The sequence below is a fragment of the Brienomyrus brachyistius genome, chromosome 5, assembly GCF_023856365.1.
Source record: "Brienomyrus brachyistius isolate T26 chromosome 5, BBRACH_0.4, whole genome shotgun sequence".
NCBI lineage: Eukaryota > Metazoa > Chordata > Actinopteri > Osteoglossiformes > Mormyridae > Brienomyrus > Brienomyrus brachyistius.
The window spans coordinates 14,471,372-14,485,830 of record NC_064537.1 but is presented as its reverse complement, the minus strand read 5'-3'; positions in this window follow the sequence as shown (position 1 = coordinate 14,485,830).

The following is a 14,459-nucleotide window of genomic DNA, read 5'->3' as shown; positions in this document are numbered from 1 at the left end:
GCAGGTGGCTGCAGTGGGGGCACCTGCCCTGGAGCTGCAGCAGGTGGCTGCAGTGGGGGCGCCTGCCCGGGAGCTGCAGCAGGCGGCTGCAGAGGGGGTGCCTCTGCAGGAACTGGAGCACGGTCAGGAACTGGAGGTGGCTGCAGTGGGGGCGCCGGCCCGGGAGCTGCAGCAGGCGGCTGCAGAGGGGGCACCTGCCCTGGAGCTGCAGCAGGTGGCTGCAGTGGGGGCGCCTGCCCGGGAGCTGCAGCAGGCGGCTGCAGAGGGGGTGCCTCTGCAGGAACTGGAGCACGGTCAGGAACTGGAGGCAGTGGGGGCGCCTGCCCTGGAGCTGCAGGCTGCTGCAGTGGGGGCGCCTGCCCTGGAGCTGCAGGCGGAGGGGGCGCTTCCGGAGCTCTCCGGAGCTTGATCAGCCTCCGGAGGTCTTCAGCCATCCTCTCCAGATCTGAATACGGGGATTCTGGAGTGAAAGAGGCGAAATCCTGCCCCAGTTGCACTGCGAGCTTTTCCCCCTCCGGAGGGCCCTGTGGGGCCGGTTCTCCCATCACCCTCCAATACAGTCCTTGGAGGGTGAAGTACCTGTCAGCGAGGATCATGGGTGGCGGCGGCAGCGAAGACGGCTGCGCAGGCGGCGGCGGCCGCACGGGAACGGGGTCCGCCGGCAATGGCGGCCGCACGGGAGCGGTGTCCGCCGGCAATGGAGGCCGCACGGGAGCGGTGTCCGCCGGCAATGGCGGCCGCACGGGAGCGGGGTCCGCCGGCAATGACGGAGGGAGGTCCTCCGTACGGGCGATCGCCGTTCTCCTCCGTCTCCCTCGCAGGCGCCTGGCGGTTGCGGGAGGCGGCGCGATGTCCGTAAAAACGGACGGTGGAAAAAAGGCTTCTGGCTCCGGGTAGTGGAAGGGCTCCTCGTCCTCGTCCTCACTTGAGAGCCAGTACTTCCACGCAGGATCGGGGACGCGTGTGGTCGGCCCTCGGGCTGGAGGTAGGGCAGGTACCTCCCTCTCGTCCTCCGCCGGAAGCCAAAGCCTGGAGAGCGAGCAGGCGCCGAGAGAGATCGGCTCTTGAGGGAGCCTCTTCCTCTCTCTCCGCTTCTTCTTTAGGTCCGTCATTCTGTCACGATCCGGAAATACTGGAGACGGCGATCGTGCGGGAAACAGGCAAGGGAAACCAGGTACGGGGAATAACGGGGTTTTATTATAGTAACGGGGACTAGGGAGCATCGGACAGGGACTAACAAACATCCACAATGACGGACAAGGGTAACAGGCAAGACCAGGACTTAAAACAGGACAAGACTAAGCAAAGTAATCAGACAAGGCTGGAGACAATCAGGGACGCACACGCGGGTAATCAGGGGGCGTGGCACACACGAGGAGCCGACGAGCCGGGTCATGACAGAGCCATAACTGGAGACCATGTAACTGTTGAGGGAATCTTTTAGATTGACAATTTCCACTGTCTGTGGAAACAACATGATTAGAAAGCTCAGCCTTTGTCTCCTTGAATGAAGCCCTGCGCTTTAAAATGCAGCCCTTTCAGAGCTCATTATTGCTCTTAGTATTCTGATGCTATTCAGTTACGTAACAAAGGGTACCAAAATGTACCGATTCATTAAAGAAGATATATTACAACTAGAACTCTGAACTGACCATTCAGAAAAGTTACTCATATGTGAAAGTAATACCCAATTTATTCAGTCATGAGACCGAATGCCTTAAAATTGATTAAATATCTCATTGTTTATTTGTACCAAAAAATGTATTGGTTCATGCTGAAGTCCTAAAAATCGTGCACCTTAACTACACTTAAGCTTAACTATACATTAACGTAACTACATATAGGATGCTTTTGATAATAAATAAGATTGCTTTATCATATCAGAGCTTCAGATGTTTAAATCTGGAATTATGACAGTGATTGAAGATATATGCAGTACTCTCAAAATTTTGAGTACATGAGTTTGAAACCATAATTATCTAAGCAATTCATTTTGGATCAATAGGAGTGTATATCTACAGAGAGTTATAAGATTTAAAATGCAAATGTCCAACTGCTTTGTATTTCAAATACATAGAAAAGATGAGTGTTTGGGTTCTGTATAGGTGGTTCACACTGTCACTAATTGATGAGACAGTGTGATGAAATAGGATTTTACAGGATTGTAGCTAATTCAGCAGTCCTCCATCATTTAGCGAAAAATAACCCAAAATGCCTCAAAATTGCTCAAGAATTATCTGGAAAAGGAGAGTGAACTAATCGCATGGCCTGCCCAGTCTCCAGAGCTTAATCCCATAGTCAAAGTCCGAAGTGAAATAATTTAGATGAAGGACAAGTACCAAACCTAAAGACTAGCTAGAAAAAAAATAAATGCCAGACTACAATTAAAAGAGAAACTCTCGCACAGATATGTAAATTGCTGCCGGACTAACGATTCTGATGCAATGTCTTCTTGACTAATCCCAATTTCAGACTCATCCCAGTTGACCATTCAACTTGAAGGACCCAACTGGTATTCGGTATTACATTTTCCGTAGTGCTGTCAAGGTGAATGCATTAACATATTAGTTTTCATTTTAAAATCATAAAGTGGCATTATTTCTTTGAAAAATGTATTAATTGAGCCCAATGGAAGAACAGTATTGGCAAGCATATTGGCCAGCTAGAACAAAAAGTAATTGAAAACACTAACTGGGTTTAATGCAGCATTTTCTTTCTCAAACCTCAGATCCCCCATCACTGAAGCATCAAAATTAAGAAGTAAAAAATATGAGGACATGAAAATCATAAAAGTATTTGATACCTGGTATGGATTGGTTATGTACTTACTATGTTACTATGTTGTGCTCTGAATAAGAACATTGTTTATGGAAACTTTTACTGAAAATAGTAAATAGTAATTTCTTATGGTATGTTGTGCTGACCATTGGTGCTCCACATGGTTGAAAACTAATAGATTTTCACTATCCCAAAATTTACTATCTGGCCTAGTACATTTTGTGTTGAACTAGCACAGTTACCTAGTAACAAAAAACTTAAGTTCTCTCCCTGACAGCAACCCAGAAGCATCCAACATCACTGGGAATTGCTGCCAGATGGCTGGTCTAGCTGTCTGATTTCATGCTAAAACTGGAAAGGAAAATGGTGGCTTGCTTTAGGAATCCAAGAATTAGAGACATTTAGAAAGATTTCCTGTTACTGTTTTATACTTTAGTCCTCTTGTTTTGTTTTGTTTTGTGTAACATAATCTGTTTTTCCAGATAAATATGATGTTGGATGGCATGATGGCTGAGTGTGATGTAGCACCTGACATCTGTACGGTTGGGGGCTTGAGTCTCACCTCTGCTTCGTGTGTAGGGCTTGCATGTTTTTGCTTGCATTATTTTTGCAAGAAATCAAAAGGTTTACCGAATGACAGTATTTGATAAACTCTACCAAGTCTTTAACACAATTGGAAGGAAAATAAAACTAAACCATTTCCAAAATAGGTCATAACTATAACAATAGAATAGCGGTATTGTTCATCCCTGTGGGCAAGTTGGATAGATCCCACAAATCCCATCTTGTCCCTGAACTACATACTGCTCCCACATATACTACTGCTGTCATAACTAATCAGAATTTCTATTTAAATTTTGTAGATGCTTATTTTATATTTCTCTAACAAAAATCCAAGGCCAATGGTAGGTCATATTTTCCTTTAGTCAAATATATGTTGTATAACCAGACTTAATATTCACTATAATTTGAAGTTTAGAAATGCAACTTAAAGATTCCTAATCCTCTAAAAGGTTTTTTTCCCAGTATTCCTCCCCAGTTTTACATTTCAAAGTAAAAGGGGGAAGAATATTAAGTATTATCAGAATTACATTGTGATTGCTTCAGAATTACTATCTCTATTCTCAAAGAAAATTGGGAAAGGTATCTGTATTTCTTCTAAGTAGATATCTGATTGCCTCATGCCTCCTTACTAGTATCCATGACAACCACCATCTGCAAATGTGCTGGGCATCATTGATCCTCTATATCTTAGACATCAGTAGAGGCCCAGCAGTCATTGACCCCTATTTATCCCACGCCACTATTATTCTGTGAATATGTTCTATACACCCACGATAATACAGGGGAATCACTAGAAATTTCACTGAATGCATTACACATTGAATGAATTGCATCAATTGCATTGTAGGAATTTAATGAAACAAATGAAAGACCTTGCATTGGTTTCTTTATTATCATTTTTACACACTTAAAGAATATCCATAGCAGTACTCTGGAGTATAACAGATGCTTGCCTATGTATCTTTGAAGCAGAGTTAATGTTAAAACCTTCTTCCTATCACTAATACTTTATTAGCCTGACATTTAGCATGTACAGAGAGGGCTCTATCATAACTCCATGTAAATGTCAGGTCTCACAGAGTTTATTGGGATTTATAATATTCTTTGTATATTTTATCAGAGACATCTACACAAACAAACAAATGTATACAGATATTTTTATGCGATTTTACTTATCTGCACATTATTACAGATTCAGTTGAGATGTTTGGGAATATCAGAAAGAAAATTGAATAAAGCCATGATATTTAAAAATGAGCTCCATCAATTTCAAAATCTTTTTCTTCACAAAACATTTTCAGTTAATCATTTAATATGTTGATCTCACTTTATATGTTGTAGACTAAGACTTCAGAAAGAATGGACTCTCTGTTCTTAAGCAGGTAAACTGAAAAGCCATAAAGCACATACACGTAGCAGTGTAAATTGCCCAAGTCTGATAAAGATTCTTTTCTCACTTCTAAGACATTACATTACTATCAAACTACATTCAGCCAATTTAAAAACACTATTAAAATTTCTCAGAGAAATCCATTGCTGTAGTTTCACAGAGAGAAAAATACGATATAATTAAAAAAGTTACCTGAAAAGAGAATTGCAAATTAGCATTTATATCAGTTTAATTTGTTACACATTTCTATTAAACTGCATGACTAATCTATATATTACGTCCTTTTTTCTCAAGGTAAGCTCTGCAAAATATATGAAGGCAAACTGGCCAACTCATACAGCTGTGTTTTCTGACGTAATTTACAAGTTCATTACAGTAGTTCATTATAGTAGCTGTATTTTGATCATTAATCTGTTTACCTTCTGAGGTGCTGCATTACTTTCTGATAATTAATTAAGGTCCCATAGCAACGCACAGGTCTTTAAGTATAGAAGAGACTGACTGTAAATGCAGTGCCCATTTCAAAGAATAACTAGTATAATGACATACGACCATCCTTGTTGTTATGTTTTAACTGAGAAATAGCTATGTATGTGTATGTGGCTGAGGATCCCACGACAAACAGATTTCTTTGGAGAGGAAATAGTAATAATTTGCACGACCATAAGTATTCTACAAATCTTCTACAAATGCACATTTAAACAATCACTAGTATCTTACCATAGATTGCTGGCGAATGAGCATGACATCAGACTATTCAGAGAAAGCAGATGTAGTAATTGAAATAAAATGAGTGTGAAAGGCTATTTTTGCAGGCAAAGAAAAAAATTGAATATAGTGACTTAGATTCTTTTTTTCTGACTTATGACATGTGTCTTGAGATATGTGAAATGTCAGACTAGTGAAATCTCTCAAAGACCCAGCTGAGATCTTTTTAGATAGAGGTGAGCCGTCCATGAGATTTTCAAAAATCTCAATATGGAAAAATAGAAAGTACCAGCGATTAAAAGCATGATAAAAATGTGTTCTTTTTGAGAGTGTAAACTAAAAATGCCACTGGCGGGCTGTGAGGGGCTAACTCTGTCTTCAATAGCCAAACAAACATGGCAGCAAGATGAACTGGAAAATCCTGCTGATTGAGATGCAAAGGGGATCAATTAGGGAAATGAATCATGTTAAGTATAGATTATTGGGTTTGGGAACCGTGGCTGTGGAAGTTTGGCTGGAAGCTTGTGTTCAACAAGGGATTTCGAGTGTCACTACAGCTTTCCAATAGTTTCAGCCTCTGGCAATTTCCATCACCTATGCAAACACAACAACCTGACAGGCCAAGTATGGAGGATAACATTAGTCTATGTTAGCCACTGTGCCCTACCAAATAATAAGTTCAGGTGAATTACAGATTATTCTTTCATATCCTTGCATCAGATTCAAAAACCTGGGGCTAGCTTACCAGAAAGTAGAAAACACAGCCTAAGTACTTAATCCTTACACCTTTAGCGACTGTTGGTCACGACAACTGCATCATAGCTATCAGCAGTATCATTTGCCTTATGCTAATTTAATTTTTATTTGGTCCTCTTTTGAAAATCATCTGCTTTTTCTCTTCATAACAGAAGATTTTTGCAAAATGACTACTTTTGAGGGGGCGGCATGGTGGTGCAGATGTTAGCACTGTTGCCTCACACCTCTGGGACCCGGGTTCGAGTCTCCGCCTGGGTCACATGTGTCTGGAGTTTGCATGTTCTCCCCATGTCGTCCTGGGGTTGCCATACATGTTGCCATGGCCTGTTGCTTGTGTAGTCACTATGCAAGGTCAGTGCCTTTTGGTGCTGGAGTCCAGTTTTTGAGTCTTTCCACAGTTTGCCACTCAAAATAATACACTTTTGCCATGTACCTTTTATAACCATTTGAAATTATTTTTCTATTGGGAAGTATAAAAGGAAAAAAATAACTAAATGGAAATAAAGGGAAGGAGTTCTGTAGAAGTTAAGCTGATAATCAGTGAGCTCAGGTCTGAAGGAAGCAGAAGGAATGAAAAAAAGGCAAAAGTATTTTATCGTAAAGTTTGGATATGCATACAGTATGCAGTAAACTGCGCAATTCCAGAGGTGGAAGATTCACATGAGCATGAGGGAGACCCGAGGCAGTCATCATAAAAACATGGCCTAAGGCAGCTTGTAGGCATGAAGGCATGCGATGTAACTGCAAGATTTGCAAACTTCTCTGTAGTCATAATGCATCCTCTTCTTGTACCTAAAGGAGGTGCTGTGCTATAGAAAGTGAAGAGCTTCATTCATTCAGAAGACCATTGTGTCACATGTCACGTAGTCCAGAAACCAGTCTCCTATTTACTTGCCACCAGTCATGCCTTGTGATCACATCCATCTCCAGAGGACCTCAGATAGTCATACCCCCGTGTACACAATGCATTTATTGTCATATTCTTCTGGTTAATACCTTAGTTCAATATTGAGGTCTTCTCGGACTTGGCATTCTGGTTTCATGTTTTAGGTTTTGGATTGTGCGATTTGGATTTGTTAGTTGGGTCTTGTTTTAGACATTTGACGTGGTCTCTGATTAGCATCCCTAGTGTCCATTTCACTATTGCTCCGACCTTGTTTAGTGATTAAATACTGCCCTTTGTGGTACCTATTGAAACTTTGCACTTGACTTGCTTCGCTGCCTGGCTGAGTGCTTGAAGGCATTTTGGCTAAGAAGATGTGGTGCTCGAAGCGCAGAACATGTACGCTGTTCTCTGACTACGCCATCTCCTGATAAGGGCAGGAGAAACCCCTAATGTTCTTTCCTATGATGTGGCTAGGTTTGACCCCTTCCCATGAAGGAACAATAACAGAGGCATAAAGTAAAACCCAATCCACTTTATTACAAAATAACTAAAATCAATAAGACAACAACAAAAAAAAAGAGAATACTGCCAAAGGTGGCCGGTGATCGGCACGCATGGCTCTCAGCTCAGGAGGCCCCCGGTGACACAGAAAACAGCAAAGCCCAACACCACACAAGCATGCAACACGACAAGCACTATACAAAACACATATACTACTGCAATATTCAACTCAATGTGAAACCTACACACCCACTAATACAGTATCCCCCCTCAGTGTGGCACCCCAGCAGCGAAGAGCAAAAGCTTGTACGGATCCAGCCTTGTACAGAAAAATCCCAATGTACAAACACAAGGGGAGGGGATCAACCGGTATCCACCATCAAAAAGTATAATACTAAATTATTATCATCCATCTTGGCCCATAGCAACAACCAGGGCAACTAATAAGAAAAACAAACCAAAAACCCTATCAAATAACCATAAAACAACAGCTGGTCTGGTCCTTCGCAGGAATGCTTAATGCCCCCACAGCACAGTAACACCAGAAGGAAGCATTCCAATGCTACAGGTACAAAGAAACATAATCAACAAGCATAAAACCTTTATAAATCCCACAAACGTGACCCAAGTTACCAGAGCCTCAACGTCTGTAGCCCAGCAGCTCGTAGGGGATCACGTCAAATGATAAAATTCCAAACGGTCACCTCTGTGTCCTCCATGAAGAGTCACACGCTGCTAGCAATCACCCTGGTAAAACTAAAGCCAAACAAACGTTTTATAAAAATTTCCTCAAACAAACAAGCCCTCTCCTCCTTTCCTTACCCACAGGGAAGAAAAACCCACCCCATGTCCAGTCATAAAACACAGCAGCACGAGAATGAGATTTCACCCTGGCAAACTTTTATACCTTCCTGGTGGTTCATGAGACCTGGCTCGTATGGTTGCAAGTATGGTATAATTACCAGTGTCATGTGACTACCTCCGCCAGCCCTTTCAGATCCCCACAGAAAGTAGACAGGTCTGATACGCAGAATACGTGGCAACCTGAGGGTGCAGTTTGAGGCATTCCAGTTCATCAGTGTTTAATAAAATTAGATTTTCCTTAACTCTCTCCTATTTCTTTTACAACTCTCTTCTATTTCTTATATTACCAAAGTCAGAGTAGAGAAGTCATTCGATACTAAGACAAGTGCCAATGATATGGTATCTGAAATCAAAATGAAACATATTGAACAAGATTAAGTTAACAGAAGAAAGTAACATTTTGCAGTCATGTGTATGTAAAATTGGATTTGTTGTTTTGCTGTACTATACCCAGTTAGTTCATCATCTTTTGTAAATCTAATTATTCTTATTTACTTCAGTCTGATTACAAAAGCTGGCTGACTCAATTATAATGGGTCTTTTGGTTTGTCTACGCAGGCACGATGAAATAATGTCATTTTGTGTATGTGATGTTATTGTTTTGTTGTGTGTCATTTTAATGTTTTGTTGTGTGTAATTTTATTGTTTTGTTGTTGTGTGTCATTTTCACTGAAACTTGAGAAGGCTGTGTTAATGTGTTAATGCTTATATGTAGTCCATATGCCTTTCTAAGACTCGCCACAATATTTATTATGATGTTCAAAGTAGCCTACAGTTCATGTAATTTGTCTATATATTATGCTACATGATATTGCTGATGAGATGTTTTAAAAAGGCAGAATTTGCATTATTTTGTAGTTTCCTGTCATAAATTACATGAGGAGAACATGCAAACTCCACACATGTGTGAGAGCGAGACGGGAGGTAGGACACAGCAGTAGTACTGAAATCCCCCCCCCCACCGCCCCCCCCCCCAAAAAAAAAATTATAATAAATCACAGGATGAGTCAGTTGCAGTTCTGCTGTAATAAGTGGTCTGACAGAGGCAGGCTATGTGAAAGGGTATAAACACTCTGAAAATCAATTCTGCAGGTAAAAACAAGATCTACTTGATGATCATTGCAATGAATGCAGCCTCATACATTTTGAAGAAAGCTGACAGATTCAAGAACATTTGCAAAAATGGACCCAAGATTGCTACTTGTGCTTTTGCTATGTTAAGACCTTCTCTGATGGTAATCTTATCACTGATGACAACCACACATATGAATTAATCATCAGAATCTTCTGCAAACTCAAAGAATGAACAACAGGCTTATTCACACAGACATTGCTGAAGAATAACAAAGCCTTGAACAATGGGTTTAGCATCATGCATTTTAACACCGTTAAAAATCATTTATTTTGCGTGACCATACTTGTAAGTGAAAGTTTCACTGCTTGTACAGTCATTAAGACAAGGGCTTTTACTAAAGAGTACACTAACATGGAAGGCACCATTAAAGCAGAGTTCTCATCAAACTCATCAGCGAGGTTTCAGTAAGTCCCAGCAAATCAAGTGCATGATCAGAAATTATCCAAGTTACAATTACGTACTTACAATTGCTTAAGTTGTAAGTGATCTTGTCCGATAATAATATGCTCACTGTGCCTTTTCTAGTTTTGTATTGTATTGGGGTTAGACTGCTTTTAAAAAGGAACGAACTGAACGCTAACTACTAGACACGGGAAAGCCATATCTGTGTGATTCTACGCCCTGGTCTTTTACTTTAGTCTTGGGTTGGAATTATTCAGGCAACTGAAAGTAAATAAAAATGTAGACCAGGGACACAAAGTACTGTATGGGCACCATTTGTCCTTAACACTTAAAAAATTACGTAAAGAACAGAATTCAGCCAAGCGACATTTTATAGCCATTATTCTCCTGTAGGTGTAAAACGGGGTGGGACTGCTGTGTCTTGGCATCATTGTAGTTATTTCATGCAGAGGATCAGTGACATTATGGAAAAAAAATGAAAATATTTTTTTAAATCTTTTTTCTGAACCCACTAGTTCTATTCAGAGCCTAATCCAGAAGCTAACTCCACAAAATATGAAGGCGTTTTAAACTTTAGCTTCACATTTAATCTAGTCATCTACATAGTACCAAGTCTTCCGTGTTCGTACTGTGCCTTTGCTGGGTGAACTGGTGTAAGTAATTTCTATATATTGAGAGACTGTACTGTACATAGATGAAACTCTGCAGCTTCTGGAACATTTTGTGGATTTTGAGTTTGCATCTTGGTTCTATCAGTTTTTTGTGTTCTATGGTATCTGAGCCGCAGCATATAAAGGCTTTGTATCCTATTAGCTTTTAGAGTACACCTCATGAATACCTAGTTCATGTTGAGTTGTAATTTATGACAGAAAACTGCAAAACAATGCAAATTCTGCCTTTTTAAAACATTTCATCAGCAATATCATGTATCATAGTTTGAATGCAGACAAGGAACATCAAACTGTTCCTTCACAATTTCGACTCCAAAGAACACATTTACATACACTGACATGTTTTATGAATGATCAGACAATGTGTTCTCTGCATATATTCTCCAGAAAATGGTTAGTAATTAATCCCCTTAATAATATTCTCGGCAACATGAAAGTGACTGAGAGGAGCACACCACGAGATCCCACCAATCTGCCTTTGAAATATTTCAAGCACAGCTTCATCGAAAGGAGCCCGTTGACCTCAAAAGTTAATTAAAGAAATTACATGGAACATTTTTATACATATAAATTCAAAATATCACAAGCCAGGCTTCTTTGAGAATGAAAGATTAAAAGAGAACATGTTACAGGGAAAAAAAGTGAGTGTAGATGGGGAAGAAAAAAGTTTCTCTAGTGGGGATATTTGGTCATCCTGATTGATGGGATTCCTACCACAGGGGTCTGTATCGCAATTTGTCTACATTTTTTTTTACAGCTGTCTTTAGCTGGAAAACCATTGTATGCTTCTGCACTGGATACCATAGGGACAAGGCTGTTCTGTTTCCCAGATTACCAAAGGCATCTCCTTCTCACATCCCAGACTTTACGTTTACATGTTGTCCTTTATTCTCAGTAGTTATCCAATGCAATGTGCCATTGACAAAGACGCAGGGTTCAGCGCTTCAGTAGTGAAACCTGGCAAGATACATTAATTTGGGGGCTGAAGCATAGTGTAAATTTATATCTGCTAGATGAAGGCATGTGATTCAGTGGCTCCCACTCTAATTGCTCTATTTTAAATAGCGAGGAATAGAGATTCTTCCTCATTTAACCATGGAATGGGTGCTGGGAGGATTGACAGAAGCAAGGCATGGAGAGCCGTTTGAGATTTTAAATGCTCCTTACTGATGCTGCTAGTTCTGCCTGGTTTGTTCTCAGCCAAAGTATCGGTTTATTATAATCTCATTAAGCTGCAATAAATGGGTGTACATGTCAGAATAATGCACAATACAATGTGAAGAAAATGTACTTTTAATCGATGAACCATTTTAAGCCATTAACTGTTCCATGTCATCATGGCATAGCACAGTATGTATATGTATGTATGTGTGAGCAGGTATACTGTACCTTATGGGGACACAATGTCCCCACAACGTGATGAATACCTGTTTTTTCCCTTATGGGAACCAGTTTCCTGGTCCCCATAAGGGAAAACCCAATTTAATAAAAATCTGTGACTGCAATGAAAAAACTAAAAATGCAAAAACTGTTCTATTTTGCTTGGTTACTTATGGTTATGGTTAGGGCAGGGTTGGGGTTAAGGTTGTATTAGTTAGCGTTAGCATTTTTCCCATAGAAGTGAATGAGCAGTCCCCATAAAGATATGTTTATGTACACTATGTGTATGTTACACTAACTTTAGACTGACAGTGTAATCCATTCTGCAAGAGAAATTTTGGAGACTATACACATGCTGTTGTATTGAGGAATTTCTGGAAAAAAAAATTGAAAGAATTAGTAGTTCATAGATGTATTGATAGATGGGAAAAGTATTTGTGAAATATATTTTAATAACACACACACACACACACACTAGTGGCCAGAATTATGGAAATACTCAATTTTCAGACATTGCAAAACTCAAAACTTATTCAACTGTTGCTCCGATTACTGATTTAATCATCCGATGAATGATTTTTGTACTATTTTATGTGCGTGTGTGTGCGTCCATAAATGATGGTAGGAATCAGCTATGTCCTGCTTATGTAAGATTTACGAGTACGTGTGCGTTTGTATACAAGATGTCCCATTCTAAATCCATAGGTATCAATGTGGAGTTGGTGCCCCCTTTGGAAATATAACGACTGCCGTGAATCTCCATTGTAGTTCATCCAAAGGTGTTCCATGGGGTTGGGGTCAGGGCCCTGTGCAGGCCAGTCAAGTTCTTCCACACCAAACTCACCCAACCATGTCTTAATGGACTCTGCTTTGTGCACTGGGCACAGTCATGCTGGAACAGAAAAGGGCCTTCCTTTCCCCAAACTGTTCCCACAAAATTGAAAGCATAGAATTGCCCAAAATGTCTTGGTATGCCGAAGCATTAAGAGTTCCTTACACTGCAACTATGGGGCCTACCCCAACCCCTGAAAAACAACCCCATAGCATTATCCCTCCTCCAAGAAACTGTACAGTTGGCACAATGCAGTCAGACAGGTCTCCTGGCATCTGCCAAACCCAGACTCATCCATCAGACTACGAGACAGAGAAGCATGATTTGTCACTCCACAGAACTGGCTGTCCAGTTTAGACAGCTCTCAGAATGGTGCCAGCTCTAATGTCAAAAGGTGACAACTACAGCACAGAAGTTTGAAAAGTAGATGCTTTAATGCTAATCATGGTGTAAAATGTAAAATTGTTATCATGATATCAGCAATACAAGTTATATTCATGTGGACAGATCTATTGTCAACACCGAGTATAACCAAAACCTAAAATAATTTGTCTATTAAAGACAGGGGTACGTGGTGAGCATTTTTAACAAGCATACAAAAACTCCATCTCATTCCCTGTCAAATGTCAGTGTAAAACAAAAATGCAGGATTCTCTTGCCCTGTAATCTTGTTCCAGATGCAGACCATGTCTGGCACATGAATGAAAATGCAACATCAGTCAAAAAGGCATTAAAGGGCTTAAAATGATAAGCGTGGTAAAATTAATTGCTTTGTTTTAGCTTTTAATAAAATTAATCAATGGTGCTAACCCTAGTAAGATATTCAGAGCTGTGTAAAAAAGTTCTACAGTGTGCAAGTTATACAGAAAATGTTTCTTTTGTGTTACAGATTTGAGATTTATTAGTATAAAAGTTCTTTTCTGTTGTGGTGATGAACTGCAGTGAAATATGAAAAAGCCGGATGCTGCATCCCTCACAGCAAATATCATTAATGAAGTGAATAGCTTGCAACCCAATAATAGAAACAACTAACCACATTTTGATGCTGTGTGTGTATTTCTGAGAAAATCACAGTCCGGAAGAGTCCCACTGATCAGTAATTCACACAGTTGTTATCACTGCTTCCATCATGGCATTAAGGAAACATTACCCCATTAAGACCGCAAGCACGGCATGTCTAAAGTGGCCCATATCTACCTGGCAGCCATTCCACCGCGTGCTAGTTTTTATGGACGCGATAAAATAGCAAGGAGTGACTTGACCATGATCACCCCTGCAAAGTTTATTACCAGAACACCTAACAACACAGAATGTGCAGAGTCAGATGTGCCCTTCCTGCTACAGGAGAGCTAAGATGGGGAAAATGAGCACATAAAATAATAAATAATAAATGCACTCTGAAATTGTGTTTTCATATAAACAATAAAATAGCAATGGCAATAAACTGGAATGTAAAAGGCATGAACCAAGAAACAAGAACTGGTTCAAATGGGTCATGCATACCTAACAAGACATAAAGGTGTGGCATGAGATATGGTGGCATCAAGAAAAATGGCCAGAATGAAACAATTCAAAAATATAAAACAGAATTT